The 23,148-nt window shown below is 49.1% G+C and overlaps 1 long non-coding RNA gene across 1 annotated transcript in view; it reads left to right on the top strand.

Moving 5' to 3' along the window:
* The window catches only part of LOC135907780 (uncharacterized), a 242,829-nt gene that overhangs the window by 127,288 nt on the left and 92,393 nt on the right, over window positions 1–23,148 (top strand). Inside the window, exon 3 of the long non-coding RNA XR_010566119.1 lies at window positions 3,224–3,419. This is a non-coding gene — a long non-coding RNA (uncharacterized lncRNA). The remainder of the gene's footprint in view (window positions 1–3,223; window positions 3,420–23,148) is intronic.

Genomic DNA, 23,148 nt, shown 5'->3' with positions numbered 1-23,148 from the left:
TTAAAGAGATAAGGTGAGGAAGCTCGGAGCATAATGATTTAACACACTATCACAACTTGTTCCACGTGCGATTCTATGCTCTCCTACATTTCCAGCTGCACCGCAATACGTATGCGCGAATCAAGAGCTTGCAGTCACTGACATTCATGTGCTAGTTTTTCGCGAAGTGATTTTTACGTAAGACAGCATCTTGAACAACGTTCGTGGTGCCAAGCCGCCAAGCAAGAGGGACGGAACGTTATATATCTCAGCAAACGCCCAGCTCATTCCACATGACTCCTAGGCCTTGGGCAAAGGTGGTATATATATATATATATATATATATATATATATATATATATATATATATATATATATATAACTGTTCGCACGCACCGACACAATACACACAGGCGCAACGTTCGCGCCTTCCACAATGCTGCTTATGGAGATAAGCGGATTAGATAAGAGCGCGGATTTACGCCCCGCCGATGATCCGTTCACACTACTGCGGCTGTGATGACGTCAGTGCGGGCCATCTTTTGATGTCATAAGTAGTGACGTAACAGCTACGCAAGTCTTATTTCGAGCCTGCTAAAAAAAAAAACATCGTATGTACCTAATGACCCCCCCCCCCCCTCGGAAAAGATATATGGAGACGCCGAAGGAGAAACAAAGACGAGCGGTAAAGAAAAGGACGCCGCCGTCAAAGCCCTGTTGAGGACGCCTCGAGGCACTACGGCCCTTCTTTGAAAGTGTCCGCGCAGACGCCCCCTCCTCCCCTCCGATGCCCCTCACCCCCGAATACCGACACAGGGGACACATAATCCTCACAGACAGAAGGGACAAGCATTGCGAAAGCCCCTAAACCATTCGTCGCTCGCGCCAGCCTTATTATGAACTGTCCGGTCCAATTAGTGACCGCATCGCGGTGTCGCCCCCTCCCCCTCTTTCATCGGCGACTGTCTTCGCTTCGCGGGTCTACCCTCCCCCCATCCTCCCTCGCCGTTTCTTCAGACGCTTTCTACATCCTCCCTTTCTTTATCTCCTCGTTCTGACTTCTTTTTTTTTTCCCGTTTTCGTACAATGCGCAATGCGCCGGGCCCCACGCAGTCACTGTCGTCGGTGAGCGCTTGTTCTTCGTCCCGTCGCCGGTGACTGCGCGTGTCCCGAAGGATGGTCGGTCCGTTATCTCGAGGAAAAGAGAAGACGTGGGTGACGATTCGCAGTGGTCGGCGAGGAATTATTAACTCCCTCCCGAGGACGTGGCGAGGAAGGAAATGAGGGTAGCACTCAGCTGCCGTCGTTGAAATCGCCCCGTGCCTTTTGGAACAACTCGTGGTCCGAAAAGAAAAATGAAAAAGAAAGAACAAGAGGAGCGGGGGGTGGATGTAAAAGGGAAGAAAGAGTGCCCGCGGGTGGCAGTCAAGCACTAAAATGAGAAGGGGCCACGACTGTGCTGTTATTAGTGGCCGCACTGTACAGAGAACAAAACCGAGGTGGGAAAGCTTGTTCAACCGGGCTCTTTTAAATGGACGAGAAAGGGAAATCCGGATTTAAAGGGACATCTGGCACGAAGTTAGGACGCATTTGCAAATTTCACTTCATGCGATAGGCCGAATGCACTCTCTTATCGTTAGCGCAAGTCTGGTGAGTCACGAAATAATGTAATAAAAGCGAGAACGAAGTGCAAGTTTGCACCGAGAGGTTCCAGCAACAATTTGCAATGAGCTGATGGATTTTGACAGCGTTTAATTAGGTGTAGTTTATTTCTTATCGATGATAATGACAACATTGCATTCTAACGGAGCGGGAAACTCAACTTGGTAAGTTTCGCCAACTACTTCTGCGCTGCAACATCCGAGGCGCGAGGAATCCGTGATGTCACAATGACGTACCGACGCTGAGGTCTCGGCACGACATTCGCTAAGATAAAGAGTGGCCTTCATCTTCTCCATTTGTAATCAACAATTTGCCACAGAATTTATGAAAAGTGTTCCATTGTTCTTTGAAGGGTCCTTGATCTAGATTTGCGTAGCTCATACCTCTGCAGTATCGTAATGAACAGGTACCAACTCGCACAACTTTGAGAACGTATACATATCTGCTTCTTTTCTTTTCCCCGCGCGGTCGGCGCTACCTCTGCCGCGGATGCGAGCGCAGTCTGGTGGTGTTGCAAGGAACCCAGCGTTACGTGCGGGACGTGTGCTCCGCTGTGATTGGCTGGCATATTCTGCAAGGGACCAGCCAGGCCGCAGTGCCCACGGTCGTGAAACCCCGCGAATTTAGCAAAGGAAAGCGGCGCATTTCAAATACGTGTCGTTTCTTTATTTTGTCCTTTTTTGGCGGCGCTGTTTTCCACAATCCCACACATTCGTTGCCACCGTCAGAGCCCCGTGAACGTTAAGCTGCAGAAAAGATGCCGCAAGTTCTGCGAGTGGTTAAGAGCAGTCAGGCTATTGATGCGAACGAATCAAATGACTCATTGAGCGAAAAAGCCGGCGTCTGTAGCAGCGAAGCGGCACCTAAATTCCCATTGGCTAAGACGTCACGTCACGTGAGTGTCTGGACGGAGCAGAGCTGGGGAAAGGGAACACTTGCTGCAGCGCCGGCGCGCCAGGTGTTGCGTGAAGGAAAGGGCATCGCCGCAACGCCATGTCACCCTCGCAAGCCGCCTGTGTTATCCCCGACTTCCTTGCCTGCGCAAGTTCTCGCCTGCGTCCTAACTTCGCCTCGGTTGTCGCTATGAAAAAATTAATTGTGTAAAAAAAACAGAATAAATTGGAAATGAAAAGGTTGGCCCTACGCCCCCACGCTCACAGGCCGAGTGTCTTACCCCTTGGGATAAACCAGCGCCTCCTAGAAAGGCAGCCTGTGCCCTGTGCCCTGTGCTTTATGACATCATGCTACTAGGACCGAAATTTCCATTGGCAAGCCAGGCGTGAAGAAAGCGGTGACGTCAAAATCACTGCGCCTAACTCGGGAGCGTCCCCATTAGATTCTTAGGCAGTCGGGCAAGGTAGCATGATTTTACGAATCGAAGGCCATCGGCGTTGTGCGATCTAGAAATGCGTAAGCCAAGCGTATCAACGCGCTCGCTTGTGCGCGAGGAATTCATAACTCGAAGGACTGCTAAGCGGCATTCAATTGGACATTACTGCTCCTGCATTCGCAACTCATAAGAAGTGCTTATAGGTGTTCTCGGATTTTCTAAGAAGGCTGTCCTTTCCTTCCTGCCACGCAGTGCCATGACGTTACTGAGATTAAGCTGTTTGACGAGTGGCCCAGTTGGCGGATAGGTGGCATTGCCAGGACGCACACAGCATGCCGACACGCCGATCGGGCTTTCACCGAAGCAAAGGTGCTGGGATCCTGGCCTCCCAGCTCATCAAGTCCAGAAAGCCACGCGAGCCTTTCTACTGTTCCCGAAGGCGACAGACGTGAGTGCTCGCCTGTAGACGTGTTACGCTCTGTCAAACGCGCAATGGCAGTTCTGTTTCTCCTATTTTTCTAGTGTGTTGTAGCCTTAAAAGCAACAGCTCCCGATTTTCGCACCACGACGTCCAGAAACATAATACCCTAACTTTTTTTTTTACGCTACGTCGACAGTCGCCCGCATAGCAGATGTGGCCACTGTGCCGTGCAAATATCGACCGCGGGATATTGCGAAGTGTGGGAATCGGCGCGTGAATGATGCGCTTTACCGGGGCGCGTGACAGCGATCGATATCCTTGTTCTGTCCACCGCCTCGTCTGGTTGGCGTTTCTATAGTTATTGAGTGTTGTTTAGATTGCTATCACTGCAGTTTGTTTTCAGTGCGCCACGTATCGATGATGTAACACGGGAACCGGTGGCCTTAAATCACGAACGCTTGTTGCGAGGGAACAGGTTTCCGAACTGGGCCGCTGTCGCACGCTCTGAAACATTCTAGGACTGTATATATTGCGGTCTCACTTCCATAGCTGAAACTCGTGCACAGTCGCAAGTTTCATGCAGTAGGGAGTCTGACATTTGGCGCACCCAAACGGACACCCTATATATAGGACCTTTGCGTACCCAAACGCACCCGCGCTCTGCTCGCGTTCTTTTGTACACCCGGCGGTATTCTTCCCCAAACGTTGGTTGCGCAAAATGAAAAACTCCCTAACAACTCCCTAGTAAACACCGGTACCCGGGAGCGCGCGCTGCTGGCAAACTTACTGTGTACGGGTAGCACATGCAATATCCAAGGGTATTCCCAAGGCTATTGTGTGTGCTCCGCTTGGGTTGCATATACGGGGATTCTAGCCCATGATGACGATGATGACGACAATGATGATAATGATAATGATGATCATGATGCTGATGATGATTTATTGGCATCACCTTTGAAACGGGACGATGAAAAATAGCCACTTATAGCCATCTAGAGCCATCCGGCGAGCGGCGTTCGCAGTTTGAGTGGATGCGCTCCCAGATGCACTCCCACTCTCTCTCAGCATCGCTGACCACATGCCGCAGTTATTCGAGCTGCGAGTGAACCTATTACGTGCGCGCCGCGGAGACGAAGACGCCCGAAGGTGAGGCCGTGCCAGTACTGCAGCGTTTTAGCGCGAGCGCCTTCTAGCGCGCCGTTTTACGCCATAGTGTGGCTGCTGCTACGTACGTTCTGCGCCATACGCCACAGTGGCTGCGGTACGTTCGCGCTAACGCTGCGAACGTACCGCGGACCGCACTGTCTGGGGGCGTTCTTTCTTTCTCTCTTTCCAAAGTGAACGGACACTGCACAAGAAAGTCTCTCAACGGCAAATATAAACGCGTTAGGATGTTATTGTCACGTAGCGCATTGACATTTTTTTGCAAACGCGGGACGACTAGAGCAGTATAGCCCGCGCACCGGCACACTACTGGCACATCCTCGTCCCACCGACTCCGCGAAGTGCAGCCAAAGCAATACGATACGCGTCGCCCGTCGGGCAACCCGAATGTAGAACCGGCCGAGCGCACCACCAAGGGTTCGTCGATAACGAAGCCATGCGTGATGGTCAGTTGAATCGAAGGATCTCGGAAGGGAGCTGGCGGCTCAGAAACGTGACTTACAGCGCATACACAGACGAGGGGGCGGAAAGGACGACGAACACTCCCCGGTACATGTGTGCGCTGTAAGTCACGTTTGCAACGGAATACCAACTAAACCGTAGTCGAACCCTGCTTTAGCGGCTCAAGGCTGCCAAGCCGTCCGTTCTTATCTGAGACGCGCCAGCGGTCCCACTTTCGGAGAACGCGACGACCCTTATACCTTCCCAGGCGGCACTGCTGACAGTTGCTCGGACAAGTGGAGCGTGAACGACCTGGGCTGAGGGAAATTGATAACTTCGCTGCGCGCAGCGTATTTTGGAGTGAGTTATGATATCAAGAGTAACTCAACGTATGATCGTTAATGAGAGATTAAGGGTATCAGTGCGGGGCGACGGGATGAGGGATGCGCGCAGCACATTTATTAACATCAATTCAGGCACTCCATAGATTGCGAATAGAATTCCTTTCCACAGCGTAGACTTCTTCCAGAGTTGTGTATTAAAGTCTGTATACTAATACAGGCTATTCGGCTATAGCGTCAGATATAGTCTGTAGTTGGCTTTAGATATACGAGTAGGTTCCTTCCAAAAAAGGCTAGCCATTATCTGAAATGTACTTCCACATTCGCATTATAAACAACACTTTGTTAATTAATCGCAGGACATATTTGATTCGTTCATTGTTAAATGGTCGGATTTAACGTGCCGAAGCTGCACATACAGGATTATGGGGGACGCCGTAGTGAAAGGTTCCGGATTGATTTCGACCACCTGGAGTTTCTTTTCATTTTTTAACGTGCTGCTAAGCCTAAGGAAACAAAAGCTCGAGCATTTCGTTCCCATTCGTGTACGGCCACTGCGGCTCGGGATCGTGTCCATGACCTTGTGCTCAGCCGCTGACCTCCAGCGACGGGGTTACTCACCCGGGGTTCCGCACCCGGGGTTCCGCGCTGTGCATAGAACGATCTAACGGGATGAAAGGAACACAGAGCTTGAAGGCAAGTAGGTGCATGTGTTTCCTTTCCTGTTCGGTGCTCCTTTCGTCCCGGTTAGTTCGGACTGTGCATGGTTGAAAAAAAAACGATAAAAAGTTCACCAAGTAGCCCAACTCCTTGCTCTGCTAAATTATTAATGCGAAAGCATTATATGAGGCACAAAAGCCGGCGTTGTCAGTAGTGAGTGGTGCCAAAAATCAATGTGACGTCATAAAAGCGTCTCGTATGACGTCAGTGGTAATACAGGAGATAGTAAATGTGGTATAATAGCGTTAATTAGTAGTAATTATGGATGATTAATGTGAACTAAAATGAATTAGGGTGAATTAGATGGAATGAAAGTGTATTAAAGTTATAACAAGTTAAGGTACGGTGACCTAAGGCGGAGTAAAGTGAAATAAGATGGTCAAGTGAATGAAGGTGGATTAAAGTTGGTGCGAATTAGAGCAAGGTGGATTAATGTAGAGTTGTGGAGGTCACTTGGCAATTATGGCGTCACGTATCTTGGACGTAATCAATTGGAAAAATCATTATGCTTTAGCATTCAAATCACGTAAGCATACTTAAGTGACTGTCACTTTTTGATTAATGGAGTAAACACATTTCACTGGGGCTCTTGGGAGACAACTCCATTTCTTCATTTTCTTTTCTTTTTTCGGGGATCCTCCAGTGAACGCGCAAGGTTCTACCATTGGAACGAACCCACCAATAGGGGCTCTCATTTTCGACTATGGCATAGCGCCCTGCGTCACGTGATGAGAAGCACGCAATATCGCAAAGGGGCGAGATGCAGGCAAACGTGGATAGTGACATTGCCAAGCCTCCAGGAAAACTTACGGCTTTTCTTGAAAATTTCGACTGTCCGAGTACGTAGCAGCGGATGCAAGCGGCAGCACAACACAATCAAGAAAATCAGTTGCAGCAGGGAAGAGAGCAAGAAAGGCGCGGGAAATTAAAAAAAAAGGAAATTGAAGAGGCACTTAGTCATCCCTACACGGATGAATGCGAAAGCATTGCGGACGCCACAGCAGAAGCGCCGCGACGTGACCAACGGCATTCGTCACAAGGTGCGCACAACGCAAGGTATTGGGTGCGACTCCCACCAAAGAACGTGGGTTTGGGTGCTTTGATTAACTCTACCCTAATTCACTGTGCCTCAACTAACTTCGCTTTAACACCAAAGGCGTTGATTTCGACTCCCACCAAAGGTCGGGGGTTCGAGTGCCTTGAGTATATCTTGATTAAACGTACCTTAATTAACTCCGCGTTAATTAACACCAAAGGTCGTGGCTTCCTAGCCTTATCGATCCATGGCGCAGCCACGCCACTGCCGAATTGTGTGCCTGTTGAGCCATGTAATGCTGTCGGATTAAAGGAAGAGCAAATCGAACGAACACATCATCGAAAAGAGGGATGGGGTCAAACAAAAAGAAGGAGCAGCAACTCGGGTCTCCAAAGAAAAGCGGCGAAATCAAGCGACCAAGCACAAATAAAGTAGCCCCGGCATGGAAGCACGAAGCATAGACGCATTGAAAAGCGATATGCGATTAACTCTAAAGGCCAGAATACATGGAGCGAATATGCGACGAATAGTCGGCGTTCGACGCCCGGCGGCGTACGCGCGACGCGCGGCGGCGGAGAAATCGTCGTTCGCCGCCGATCCAGCTGGCGCAGAAAAATTCGTCGGGCGTCGGCGATACCGGAAGCGGCAAACGAGCGGCGCCCCAAAGCGAGCCAATCAGGTCTCACTATCCGCCCCGACTTCCGACCTGGCTTCCCCGCTTGTCCGTGTATCCCGATCCCGATATATCGTTCACGCTGGTCTCCCGCTTTTCGTGTTCGTGGTATCCAAAGAGGCACGGCTGGAATTTAACGACAAATTAATTTCGGCTGTTCAGAAGCGTGCCATCCTGTGGGGCATTTCTAAACAAAATTTTACGCGTTTTTAGAATGTTCCGCAATTCAAAAGCAAGAATAGTTGTCGTTAAAGTTTTTTTTTTGCCATGTGTTTCACTACAGCGCTTTTGCCTCATCTAGCCACACTGATAACAACGCAGCGGCTCGCCGGCGGCGGCCGCCGTGCCTTCGCTCCATGTAGCGCAGCCCGACGAACATACGGTGTCGCGCTGCGGCTGATTTTCCGCCGCCCGAACATCGTCGTGAAAGTTCGCTCCATGTATTCTGGGCTTTAGAGAGGCGAGAGTTGCCCTAGGCGCGGTTACGTAAGGGGATCACGTGCACGCTTTGTGAGCACAGCCCGGCGCCGCTCCCCGTCGCTGCCAGGTGCGCCCGCTCTCTCGCAACCGGCCACGTGCGCTCGATGGTGACGCAACGCCCCGGAGAACGCCGCACCGTTATATGTCGGGTTTCTCTCGGTATTGGTGATCAACCGCGGCGCCTCACAACGCGCGTGCCCGTGAAGTAGCTGATAAACGACACAATCAATCAATCAATCAATCAATCAATCAATCAATCAATCAATCAATCAATCAATCAATCAATCAATTTATCGATCAGTCAGTCAATTTATCGATCAGTCATTATCAGTTACGTCAATCAGTCAGTCAATTGATCAGTCACGTCAATCAGTCAGTCAATTGATCAGTCACGTCAATCAGTCAGTCAACTTATCAGTCACGTCAATCTGTCAGTCAACTTATCAGTCACGTCAATCAGTCAGTCAACTTATCAGTCAGTCAGTCAGTCAGTTGATCGGCCAATTATATACAATCAGTGTGTACATCAGTCAATGAGTCAGTTGATCGGCCAATTATATACAATCAATGTGTATATCAGTCAATCAAACAGTAACTTAGGTTTGCCTGTGTGTATCCCTGCGTGAAACTTATTTCCGACGTTGTCTGCGCAGCGTCTCACTATGTCGGCGCGCATGTTTCGTGCAAAGCGATGACCGCATTCCAATACGAAATTAAACGTCCTTCATATCGTTACCAGCTGCAACTGACAGTGTTCTCCGTTCTCGACTTCAAAAGTTAGGTTAAGGTTAGGCGCGCGTGGTTATACTTCGCCGCGGAATGAACGGGCGTCGACGCCCGAAGTCCGCCCGGAAGCCGCTTTACGTGGTTGTTGCCTCGTCGCTGGGCTTGCGCGCTTCGCGAGGTATTGGTGCTAATCGACGGACCAAAAGACTTTTACGCCGCATGCGTTCACCATATCTGAGCAATCTAGGAAGCAAGCGTGACTGTTTAAGCGTGATTTCGAAACTTTGGGCTGGTTTCGCCTGCGCTCACTCCCCCCCCCCCCCAACCACCACAGCCATACAAACAGTTTCCGCAAGATGAGCTGCTCCGTAAACAACGCGGCATACTCTCCTCTCTCTCTCTTCATCCCCATGCCCCTTCCACAAATGCAGGGTACCAAACCGGACGTGCGTCTGGTTAACCTCCCTGCCTTCCCTGTCTTCTATTTCTCTCTCTCTCTCTCTTTCTCTCGACTATGGTAGCTCGCCAGCGTGACGCCTCGTGCGAACACTGAAACTGTTCGAAACCGAGTACCGCTGGGGTTCTATTACGCGACCGGCTGTTAAGGACTTTTATGGAGATAGTCTGTAACATTATAAGTCTACAAGGACGCGTCTATGCAGTGCATAACGGAAGAGGTCCGTATACATAAAAAGACAGACATAAATGAAAAGGCAGAAGTTTGTAAAAGGCAGCTTACGTTGTAAAATAATTTACACCTTTGAGTAAGGGTGTAAGTTTGTCCATAACCTAAACCCGTCAACCCCAAGAAAAGGCATAAGGGCGTGATTTGCATCCTTATTCAGTTTTAAGGTGCAGATTATTTACAGTCTACTTGCGGTTTATGCGCGTTCTGTAGACGCTCTATATAAACTTATTCTCCGAAATGCCGAGATTATTCTTTTTATTCAGAATACAGTCTATAATAACTGTCAGGTTCCGAGTCTACAGATCTCTGTAGAGGTTTAATAAACTTCATCGCCAAGCAGACGATACTTTCTCTTTATACTTTCGACATAATCTTATGTGGGGCAGAAGACGACTGTATCGCCCCATTTCGGTGCTCCCACGCGACACGCTGTTCATGCAGCTAAAAAGAAAACAGCAGACGGCGAAGCAGAAGCGGAAGTGAGACGAGCTGCGCTCGTTCGAGCCTCCACGGCCGTCCCTGGTGAGACCATCCCGCGGTCACGCCGTCCTCAATTATTCAGCGGCCGCGCAAAAGAGATCGCGGTATACGGCAGCACGGTTCCCGTACCGCCTTCCTTCTCCCCTCTTTTTATCTCTCGGGGCAGCTGCATCGTCACCGTCATCGTCTTCAAATCGACGGGGAGGGTGGCACACACACGAGAGAGAGATATCCGCCGCCACGGCGCTGTTCTCATTTTCTAAAGTGATCACCATCTGGGCTCGTTTGAGGTAGTGCCCCCGCCTAGCCGATGCCGACCCGTCACGCCCCCCCCCCTCCTTTCCCACTCGCACCGGTTTACTGCTGCCCCCGTCAAGGCCGGCGAAAAGTGAGATGAGACACAACGAGACTCTGCCCCCCCCCCCACCCCCCACCCCCTCTGCTCTTCGCGACCCCGTGGAAGAAGGCTCATCACGTGATCGCGGCAGGCTTGACACGTGATAGGTGCTCTGCGGCGCTGAGAGAAGACGTGTGTTAGCGCACGCGTGTATTTTATTCATCTTCTATTCGCTTGCATTGTGCTCCTCTAACGGGGACACTCGACAGAAGGTAATGCGGGCGGAAAGAGAGCGGGGCAATGTCGTCATTCGTGCTGAGTAGCGCGACCGTGAAAGGGTTGTTCTTGCGACCTTGGTATGAGTGGCGAAGCCGCTGTTTAATTTAATCCCCAGGTCTCTGGCGAAACGCTTCCGTGTAGTACACTGGCATCATTGTGAAAGAGATGTAAACCGGAAGGGCGTTTTTTTTATAGCGTTAGCATTACGAGTGTCAAAGTGGAGCATACAATCTTACAGCGAAGCTGTTAGCCCTCTGTTGCTCGGCGCTTTTTGTGTCCATGTCCGTGGGCAAAAAATGTGGGCCGATCCCGGAGGAAGTGCGACATCCGGCCGTCGCGCGGCGCAGGTGAAGCAAGCTTCAAGCACTCAGCAAAGTGAAGCGAGAAGTGCACACATTCTTCGTAATTACGCATACAACGTACAGAACAGCATTCGTTTCAATAAAGAACAGGCATGAAACAAACATCCGAACCGCGTAAGTGATGATAAGGTGCTCCTGATTACAATGCGAATAACGTTGCGCTCCCCGCACATGTTTCACGGTAAAGATTACTGCTGCGCAAGCTGCCGCGTCGACGGCAGCTTGCGGTGTGGGGAGTGACGTCACTAGCCTTTAGTATATTAAAGAACCAGCCTAGCAACTGATTTCATTGTTGTTGCAGAACCGCTATGGATGCCGAATACGAGAAGCAGCGCCAATACGAGAAGCAGCAAACGAGAAAAAGAAACGGCAATACGATTAGCGGCGGTGTGCTGTTAAAATTACCATTACTTCCGTTACTACAATTACTCTAAATTACGATTACTACCATTACTCTAAAGCAACAAAGCATTGCATGTCCCTCTAAGCAGTTGTAGGGATGGTTTTCAACAGCTGGTTTTCAACATCCGATTTCGCAGCGCCAGGATGGTTAGCTCATTTTTTCTCACTTTGACGCTCCTAATCCTAACGCATTAAATAAACAAAAGAAAAAGAACACACAGTTCCGGTTGGCATCTCTTCCCCAACTATGCCAGTGCCAGTGTAGCCCGGATCTCGAAAAGGTGCGATGTAATGCTTAAGCACTTCTCTCGCATTTGTCGCTACATCCTCACTGAACTCTTCTCATTTTCATTACTGTTATACTTTTTCTCCTAGGGTCGCACTTGAGGCTCGTGCTTCCAAAACAAAAAAGACAGATATATGAGCAAGATGCCGCAGGTTTATGGGCCATCTAGCGCATTCGTGTTAACCCACAAAGAGGAGTTTCAGCTACCATTAGTTGCACCGCATGCAGAATTCGTTACGTTTGCTTCTCCCTGCTCTACACGTCTGCCTCTGTGTGTGTGTGCGCGTGCGCGTCCTGCGGACTTCTGACTTTACACTTGTCTGTAAACCATTGTCTACATTCCCCACGCTTCATTCAGTGCGCCTCGCCGGCGTGTGTTTGTTTTTTATCTATCTGACCATCAGTTGTTTGTACTCAGATGCACTATAGTCGGTGGCAACCTAAAAATTAAAAGGTTATTTGTGTGCTATGCAACACAATTTGCATTAAGGCACTAGCCAATCAGGTTTGCTTGCTTTCCCGACGTTAGGCGGTTTTAGCGTGTTTGAAACAACTATTCTCTCCGTACAGGTCGGTCTGTGTGTAACCGGTTTCAGGTCGAAACCCGAACGTCTAGGCAAATTTTGTAAAGGACCCTGATATCACTGTTCAGCCAAAGTTAACATTTCATCTTGAAACAACTAACATTTGTTTTCCAATTAGCCTAGCATTTACATTAGCAGAGCAAAGCCATCAAGCTATGAACGCACTCAAGCTGGCTCGGCTCTCTTTCAGAGGCGCATTTTTATGGGCCGAGCTCGTTTGTAACTCTTGCGTTGTCGTCGACTACAGGCTTGTCAGCCTGCGGGCCGATTGTGTGTACACCGCTGTATCGTCCGACTGCGACTATACCCCTCGTTACTGCATCGACCGACTGCACTCGCCCGCAGCGGTAAAAGGAGAGCGCTCCCTCGAAGCAATCGGCGTTGCACCCTGTTTATCTGACGTCCCATTCGCGAAAGACATTGGCCAACGTTTCTTTTCGTTCACTTTCGTTCGTTTTCCTTCCTTGCTCTCCGCCTACACGGCCGTCTTTGTCGTGCGGTTCTGCTCTCACACTTCGCCTACTTTCAATGGTACGATTGTCTTTCGCTTCGTTTTTTACTTTCTCTCCCATACCCGCTCCTCGCGCGTTCATTCGCTTTTCTTTTTTTCGCTCCTCGTTTATGCTCAATCCTTCACGTCTTCTTCTTTTCCCCATCGTCTACGTGTCGTACTCTCTTTAGTGTGTACCTCTATTACATACATTAGGCCAGTATTCCTTATCTGACCTTTGTCCATCTCCCCCTCCTGTGGACGCGTCGAAAGACGATGATAGATGACGGGCCTGAGCTAACACGCCGGCCACTTCGTCGAGCTCGGCCGAACCCACGGGCCAAGGCAGCGGCGCGCGTCCTCGTAGTAATTGAGGACACACAGACATGTGTGTGTTCCGGCTAAACGGAAGGGAAAATACCTCACGGATTTGCGCCCGACGCCTTCTTGCCGGTCCTTCTGCGTGAGTCTATGGCAAGACAAACACGGAGGTGCGGGTGGGCAGGCTGGGTTCTGGTACAGCGCGCAGTGGATCGAGCCTGTATTTTTGTTCGACCGAACGTGTGTAATCGTCCTCGATGATATCGTAAAGCGCATTGCTTCGGCGCTTTCGGTATAACGTGCCGAACACGGACATTTTTTTTTTGACGGCAGTGGCTTTCACCGTTGCCGCAGCAGTGCGAACTGTTTATATCCTGTGGTTGGTGGAGACTGGAACCTTGCTGCTGGTGGCTTGATCGACGAAACGAGTCTTAAGCACGGACTGCCGAACTAGCACTTTTATAACTACCCTGGTTACCGCACACCAGCACGGGGATGAGGTTGCTTGACTGTGAGCGTAAAAAGAGTACAGCGTGGAGAACCCCTACACGTGGAAAAAAAGCAAATCATGCTTAGGTGAGGGGGAACTGTCGTTATAAAAAAAAGTAAGAAAAAAAACCCGACCATATGTAGTTTGCTTTTTAGTCAGCCTGCTTTCGAACTCTTATTGAATTTTTCTTTTTCTTTCGCATCAGAGATACTGAATGGTTTGCTGTGTCTTGAATACCATCGATTGGAAGACTTTTGAAAGCGACAGCGTTACAACGTTATATGTAACGAAACTGAACTATCAGCGTTTGTGTGCGGACCGATCTCAGAGGCAACGTAATCAAAGGCGTGTGGGCCGATCCTGCCACAAGCGTCAGATAAGGCGTGCTCGCAAAGGTTTTCCTATTGCCGTATACCGGTCAAATCCTGGCCTTCGGCGAGTGAGGGAGGTATGTCCCTCTCCGGATCCTCTGCGGGTGTGAGCGCATCGTAGCGAGGGAGGAGGAGCAGCAGAGTTGGGTGACGTAGAGGGGCACGTGACGAGACGAACTGTGACAGTTGCGCATGCGTGCGGTGAGGCCCTTTATATTGCGCAATGCTCTCCCCCACACTCTTCTATACTTCTAGGGGCGACGGCAATTTATTTTATTTATTTATTTACAGGATACATCCGGCCTTAGTCTTGGGCCTTGGGCAGGAGTGGACAGTGCGATATACAGATGAACTAAACAAAAATTAACAGCAAAAATCATTACAAGAATTCAATACATTGTAATAGACATATTCCCTGGTCCGCACAAGCCGTACAGAGCATTCCAACGAAAAAAGCATCACAAAATTTCAATATATCTTAAAATACGGATATTCACGGAACCGCAAAAGCTGTACAGAGCACATGATAACGACGCGATATTGATAAAAAGGAGTCGCATTCGCACTGGTATGCTGGAAGACATCGCGCATGCTCGGTAGGTTGAGCAGCAAGAAATCTACGAATAGTAATGACAAGCAAGCGAAAATAGCATTTGCGTATATTGTAAATAAAGAAGGAAAAAGAAAAAATTACATTCATACATACATATACCACAAAATCTGTGGTTCTTGTAGGTATATGTCTGCGGATATCTTTATATAGGGATAAGTGTCATCAGGGTGCTGCGACAGCTGCGTGGCATAACGTAGCAATAGTCTAATGGCAATTTATCGCGTTTAAGAGCTGCAGACAAAACGCACTCGTTGTGCTGATATGTTTTGGCTGACTACAGGCGACGTTGTAAGCTCGTGGACAGCAGCGTTAAACCATAATGCCATAATAACTTACTTATACTTTCAGATATCAGAATGAATGATATTGATTTCGATGGAGAATCAACGAATGATGGGATATCTTAACGCTAATGCGTTACAGGCGAGGCGAATAGATAGATAGATAGATAGATAGATAGATAGATAGATAGATAGATAGATAGATAGATAGATAGATAGATAGATAGATAGATAGATAGATAGATAGATAGATAGATAGATAGATGGATGGATGGATGGATGGATGGATGGATGGATGGATGGATGGATGGATGGATGGATGGATGGATCGATAGATAGATGGATGGATGGATGGATGGATGGATGGATGGATGGATGGATGGATGGATCGATAGATAGATGGATAGATAGATAGATAGATAGATAGATAGATAGATAGATAGATAGATAGATAGATGGATGGATGGATGGATGGATGGATAGATAGATAGATAGATAGATAGATAGATAGATAGATAGATAGATAGATAGATAGATAGATAGATAGATAGATAGATAGATAGATAGATAGATAGATAGATAGATAGATAGATAGATAGATAGATAGATAGATGGATGGATGGATGGATGGATGGATGGATGGATGGATGGATGGATGGATGGATGGATGGATGGATGGATGGATGGATGGATGGATGGATGGATGGATGGATGGATGGATGGATGGATGGATGGATGGATGGATGGATGGATGGATGGATGGATAGATAGATAGATAGATAGATAGATGGATGGATAGATGGATAGATGGATAGATGGATAGATGGATAGATGGATAGATGGATAGATGGATAGATGGATAGATAGATCCTCCCCATCCGATCGGTCAACCAATCGCGTATACCTGGTCAGCACTGTGGTTAGACCACCAAGTTATTGGTGTCAGACTAATTACCAATTAACATTTAATTTCAATTTCCTCTTGTCGGCGTGAGCGCAACAACGTTGATCCACTGAAGCACGCTAGACCAACCACTGCGAGTGTCGGCGGTTCAAACGACGTCGTAGCATCCGCATAAATCCTCCCAAAGCGTAAACATCTCCCGCCCCCTCCCTTCCCCGTCTAACAACATGCATGCTTGACATACCCGCCGCGGTATAGCGCAAGCCTCCGGATAAACTTTAGGCCGCCTCCGCGTTTCAACGCGGAAGGGGCTTAAACGCAAACACAGCACGGCCGGTCGCGTACCAACGTGCGCGCACTATACGTCACATCCGAGTAAACAAGGAATCACTTCAACGCCCCGACCTGCAGAGCGGCCACCACCCCGTAGTTTCTCCGCATCGCTGAAGCGCCGTCTGCTCCGTCACTCCGGTTGTAAGGTCAGCGGTTAATCCGTGCGCTCGAGGAACTCCGAGCTCAGTGCGAATGACGGCACTTCTACCCGCCTACGCCCTGCGGCGTTGCCCAATTATCAACGCATCACGACCGCGGTGTCTTAAGACGAGAACAGAGGGCGCGCCCTCGCCCCATCTCCGAAGGGACACGGAAACTTAAATCACAAGAATGCGCTAGGGAACCTCTTCTTACGAGCCGCTGCCGGAAAGCCAATCTAGTTTGTATATATATATATATATATATATATATATATATATATATATATATATATATATATATATATATATATATATATATATATATATATATATATATATATATATATATTACTCATAATCTGGACTCGCGCTTTGCGATTCACGCCTGTCGGCTCTCACTTCCGGAAAATTACGGGCCACTTTGTCGTGCGGGCTTCACCGTCTTTTGTGCCGGGGCTTCTCAAATTGAGTTAAGTGCTCGGCGAGCTTGGTGGACATTACGCGGTCGCACCACCAGGGCGCAGCGCTGTACGCTTCTAGGCAGTGGGTTTCCGGACTTGGTGTAGAGGCACTCTACAAGCCAGTGGACCGGGTAGCGTGTGCGCGTCTGCGAGGACCCGCGGCCGCCACTGCAGGAAAAAAACACGTTAGCGACTTAAACGGAGCCCGGGAAACTTTAGTGGCCTCTACCGCTGGCTGCCTATTACGTTGCAGACAAAGGGATCCTCTTAAACTGGCCGCATTTTTTTTTCTGTGTGTGCTGATGTGATTATACGCGCTCCTTGGTGAATAGAGAGAAACTCTGGAAGATACTGGGAAAAAAGAAGAAAAATAAAAAATAACGTTCGCGTACGAACATGCACGCGTGGGAACGCCAGACGTCGCCCTTATCTCGGATTGGTAGTAAAAAAAAATTAAACTATGGGGTTTTACGTGCCAAAACTATGATCTGATTACTAGGCACGCAGTAGTGAGGGACTCTGGATCACCTGGGGTTCTTTAACGTGCACCTAAATCTGAGTGCGCGGGTGTTTTCTCATTTCGCCCCCCATCGAAATGCCGTCGCCGTGGCCGGGATGCGATCCTGCGACCTCGTGCTTAGCAGCCCAATACCATAGCCACAAAGCAACCACGGCGGGTGGGGGATTGGTATTAAAGTGATGTAAAGGCGTCAGCTGTGGAGCTCCAGACCTTCGTGGTCGTAGCTCGTTGTTTGTGTTGAGAGAAAGGCTTTAAAGGAATAAAATGTAAAGAAAAACGGAACAGAGACGCATAATAAATTCACACCGGCGAATTGGTCAACACGAAACTCCAGTTGAAGCACTAAGGTCGACGGAAACCAAGAGCATTTGCGTCAATGATATCCGCACTGGTGCCCCGAAGCAAGAATAACCACGGCTAATGCGTGAACGGTGGTTGCTGTGTCTCTGACCCTGCCACCTTTAATGTGGACGCAGGGTTTGGGTACGGACTAGTTGGCATCCCATTGCAATCATCACTTTTAATGTCGTTTCTTTTTGTCGTTTAAACGTTTTTAATGTTGACGTCGATCTCTTCTGAATCATCGCTGCTTCCTTAGTTTGGACAAGATCACGAGGACAGAGAGGGGACAGAAGTGGCTTTTCTATATGTTGTCATCTTGTGCGCACCTTCGTCTCCGTCATTTTACTTTGGCTTCCTTATTGGCTTCCTTTGGCTTCCCTATTTTAAATATTCTTCGGATGTGTTCGTTCCATACGCTCAAATCTTTTGTGGTGAATATTTGAGCCAGCTGCGTGTGCGAACAGAGTAGGAAACGCGCTCACACGCCATGGCGCTTGCGCGTGTCTGCTTGTGTTCGTGAGAGAGGGAGGGAATGTGCGCGCGCGTGTACATGAAAGTGTTTGTGTTTCTGCGCGTGCGTGTGTGTTCGTGTCTGTTTTGTTCTTTTAGAGGTGTCTTGATCACTCGCTTTGCCGTTTACAACAGTACGAGTCACCACAACTTGCCGAAACCACCACATTTTGTGAAACTCGTCATTTTCCTTCTCACACACCACACAACTCTATCTAAGTGCCCTCGTTTCAACAAACTGGGCGATCTGAACATTACACTTCTGTGTCGAAATTTGTTGGAATCTAAGATCATCGTATAAAAAAAAATTACCGACGATTACGTTACTTCCTAATGCGAAATTTGAGCGCAGCAAATAAGCTGTCTCTGCTTATTTGCAAATCAGTGAATCCTCTGCTCTGGCAGCTCGTTTAGCAGCAGCAGCAGCAGCAGCAGCAGCAGACGGAGGACTTCCATCGGTCGTCTCGCTCATGGCTCAGAAAGAACTGGCAGATAATTTCGCAGTGGCGAACGGCAGCGGCAATTTCGGCTCGGGCGGTGCACATATACAGATCCGCCGCCACCGATCTGGCTCTCTGATTGCCACCGCACAGGGCGAACGGCAGCGGCAATTTCGGCTCGGGCGGTGCACATATACAGACCCGCCGCCACCGATCTGGCTCTCTGATTGCCACCGCACAGGGGTTGCATTGGAGGAGGAGCGAAGAAAGGAATTAAGTTCGAGCCGGCGCTTTGACAACCGGAGACTCGCAGGAAGAGGGGGGAGGGGGGCGGCGTGTACACCCAGCGGCAAACGATGGGGGCAGAAGCGCGCGCAGCAAGCGGACAACACGATAAAGGGAGGAGGGAAGAGATAGCAGCGACTGACTGATGCCGCCGACGCCGATAGTGAGTCAACCCCAGCTGCGGAGTTGCTTTCAGGGACAACGCCGCCGATGCCGACACAAACAATATGATACCCTCGCTTCCGCAGCGCTAAGAACCAGGTCTAGCCGTGGGAAGGTGGTCACGTATTCGTCGACGTGCCGGGGCCTACGTGAAATAACCGGCGCGTCGGCAACTGAAGAGCACCCTATCCGCCACACAAGAACAGGGGGGGGGGGGGACCCTTTCCTCCTCTTTCTGCATGGCGGCGACGGTGTTCTATGCAGTCACGTTATCTTGACTCTCTAGCGGCGTCAGCGGCATCCAGCGGTATCAGTCGGTCGCTGCTAGCGCTGGGGGGATGAAAGGGGGGCGGAGCTGGTTACGAGGCCGGCGACAACGCCGACGACGACGCGAAACCCAGGAACGGACGCCAAAGAGCTGCGCTCTAAAGGGGGGGGGGGGGGCGAGTGAGGTTCTGATGTAACCAAGTCAGATAGCTGCGGGAACTAGCAATAATACTCTTCGTAACCACTGAAGTTTCCAGCGCAGCGAAGACACTGAAGTGGAAAGAAGCAATGAAGTATTTTGATGGGAAACCTAGAATATAAGAGATTCCTTGTCGCTGTGTTAGGAATGACACTCAGCCGAGATATTGGAAAAAACCGGTCATGTATTTCTGAATGAACGAGAGAGTTTGGAGCTATGCTATGCTCCTATGGTTTCAGCGTGTGTTGACCACGGTTTCTTTTTTTTTCTTTGAGGCTGAAGCGTTCTTTGGCCGGTGTGCTATTAACTTCCCTTCAAGATCTGTTACGTAATGTACGCCTGCATTTACACACAGTAGAATTCATGAGGGATGCTTAAAAAAAATAGTACTATCTCTATTTTAAAAAAAAATGCCCTTGTTTCCTGCACCACAATCCATATGTTTAATTGGCATGTGGATTATAAGGGATTAAATCGCAACATAGGGGCTTTCTCGCGCAGTCCCAAATGATAATGTAGGATTTTGGATACGGTGCACATAAGGTACATATGTGTGTGTCTTTTTTTAAATGCGAAAGCATTTATATGCCTGCTCAACGAGAATCCTGTCCGTGCGCCACGCAAGACGAATGCAATGGCTCACATGCCTGTAAGCAAGCAAAAATATGCAAATGACTCATACCCACGTAGGGCATAGGCTACAGGAGCTCAGAAAAGTGAAGCGAAAAGTGCATACATTCATTGGGATAACCCATAGAGCACACAGAACAGCATACGTTTCAATAAAGAACAAGCTCAAAACAAATATCTGAGCCACCAATAAAGCATTGCCTATAGCACCCTCAGTAAATGTAGTGGTGGTATTGCGACAGCTTCGCTGGACTGTCAGGTTGATAAGGACTGATGAGAGTTGAAAAGGGTCGGATCGTGTTAACATTGTTAACGACACCGGGCTGCGTGGAGGTGAGCAAGTAGCAAAATGCTTACGCATGCCTGGACAACTACCAGAGGAGCTTCTGCCTGTTGTTTTTATATATATGTAGCGATATGTATCGGAGACGTCTTTCTTCGCAGAGTGCCAGTTTAACTGCCGTTGCTGCCTTGCGCTGTTAAGAAAACGCTTCGCACTTTTGCGGCGCCCGCGTTCTTTCTTTAAAACGAACTTCCTTCGCATCCTCCCCCTCCCTCACCTCTTTCATCCCCAGGACTTGTCGGGTCGTTTGTATCGACGAGTAAAACTGAACCGCTTCCCTAGATGGTGCAATCAAAACTGGATCAATATCGGAGACGGTGTGATGAAATTTGGTCGGCCGATTCTGACATCAGCGCGCGAGATGCGTTCTCGAAGAAGGTTTTAAAGAGCCTCTCATCAGGGTCCTTAGGGAATTTCGGTTCTGCATTGGAAGTTGCACGGCGCCATCTAAAGGGCGTTTTCGCCTCAAGAAATTTTCAAGTTGGTTTGTTATTAGAGGGGACAGGAGAAATTGAAATGCCGCGTTGCCCAGCTACCAGGGGGCGAGCTTCACTGCCAACCTTGACGCTCTCCCCTTTTCGCCTCGACTAGCGCCTGCAAGTGACATTTCTTCCCTGCCTTCTCCCATATCAATCCCGCATCCTTTATTTCTCTCTGTCCCACTTTTACTGAGCGACGCACTTCCAGTGGTGGTGTTGCGCGTTCTCTATTGAATGATTTACCGAAGTCACGTGCCATAACTGGTGACGTTGCAGGCAGATCGTTGTGCGTAGAGGCGTTTGCGAGCGTGACCTTGATTCTCCGACATGAAGCGTGGCTCCCTCGACAGGGAGCGCGCGCGAACTTTTGCTTTTAAAGCGAAAGCTATTTGCGATTTCGCCGTGGCGGTGCGCCGAGGAGGCACATGACGTCACAAAGCGCGCCTCACCGGGGATATTTCTCTCTCGCTCTCGCTCCCTAGTCACTACTGCGCATGCGTCACTAGTAGCACCGAGCCACGGGTGTTCCGCCGCTGCGCAGCGCCGCGCCTCTCAACCGCCGCCGTTTGGGGTGATGCCACACCACGTTCCTCGTCGTTGCGCTCGCCTCCGCTCGCTTCGCCAGCTGCGTCGCATGCCTGACAACATGTCGGAGGATTGAAAAGGAGAGCTCGCGTGCATCACAACCATAGTTGAGGCGGTAGTATGGACGGCGACAATTCTGATAAGCAGGAGGAGGCCTGGAATGAAGAGGAAACGAATCGCCCAAGAAACAGACGAACAGCGCGCCGAACGACTAGTCAAACGCCGCAACATAGCTAGACAACCAGACTAACCTGGACTTGCAATCAACATCAACCAAGGCTAACCATGCTATGCCTTAGCTTTCGCTACGTATATCCTGGTATAGCCGAGCTAAGGCACTGCCAATTTTTTAAAAAAATCAGCTCTTCTCGCGCCATGCAGCAGTTTGATATGCTTTACCGGCGCGATCGTCAGGGCGTGATCTAAGCACCGAGCTTGTCTGTTTAAAATGTACAAAGTCAGAGATGCGAGTGAGGACGATCCAGATATTAGACGCCGTTTAGTAGGACGTTCGCAACAGGCTTGTGTAGGCTGCGAGGCGGTGGGAGAGAAGTGCGCATGCGCAGAACGGAGCGCATCTGCTTCACGGATGCGTGCGTGTACGCCCGTGACATATATATAGCCGAAGGTTACAAAGTATGTGCGCCGAATGCAAGCACCAGCAATAGGGCTTTATTAACCCCTGTACGCTGACAAATGAACTAGAACCAGTAAGCGCACTCCTGTGCTCCATAATAAAAATAATAATAAAAAAAATTCCCACACAAAACCTGAACATACGATGTTCGCCCGTAGGTATCTATGAAGCACGCCGAACTCTCAATAGAAAAGCGCATTATATTCAACGGACACTTTGATTCATTTTGACCTTGTCTGATTTAGCCGTTCGGTATATATGTGCCACTCGGCGTGCGCCTACTATTGGCCAATCCTTCAGTAAGGCTATGTGCGGCTGTGACACAAGAGGCACAGAATCATTAAATGTAGCCCCACATGTGCTGTAGTTCTCTGTGCTTACACCTTCTATCGTCATTCTTCCCTCGACAAAAGAGAGAGAGAGAGAAAAGAAAGGGGAAAGGCAGAGAGGTTAACCAGAGGGGAAGATCCGTGTCACATTCGTCCTTCTTACATCTCTGCGTGGACGTCTCGCAGGATGCATTCGTCATTTGGTGTTTGCATTTCGGCATAGCTTATGAGCATTGCGGTGCATCATCATCAAAAATATATGCGCGAGATTAAAGTTCTGATCTTCGGGGTAGATGTACATTGCATGAGATTACAAGTTGCACAGGGTAAAAGTAAACACACGTGTGCAGAGTGCCATTCGTTGTATAGCGCTTAATTAACGGCTCCATTAAAGCTTCGCTTCGCATAGACTCCGACATGTCCATTGGATATATATATATATTTGTGTACTTGCTTCTATCCTCTTTTCCTCCGTCGTTCTATGCTTTCTTTTTTCTTTTTTGTTAGCCAGTCCCACACTGTGTGCTTACCGCTGAATAATAAATTGTACGAATTTCGCACTAAATGCTTCTCAACGTATGTCGTCACAGTGCTAACACGCAGAATATTCATCGCGGTTCTTTAA

The sequence above is a fragment of the Dermacentor albipictus genome, chromosome 6 (assembly GCF_038994185.2).
Source record: "Dermacentor albipictus isolate Rhodes 1998 colony chromosome 6, USDA_Dalb.pri_finalv2, whole genome shotgun sequence".
In the NCBI taxonomy this organism is placed as follows: Eukaryota; Metazoa; Arthropoda; class Arachnida; order Ixodida; family Ixodidae; genus Dermacentor; species Dermacentor albipictus.
This window is presented reverse-complemented; position numbering and strand designations above follow the sequence as displayed.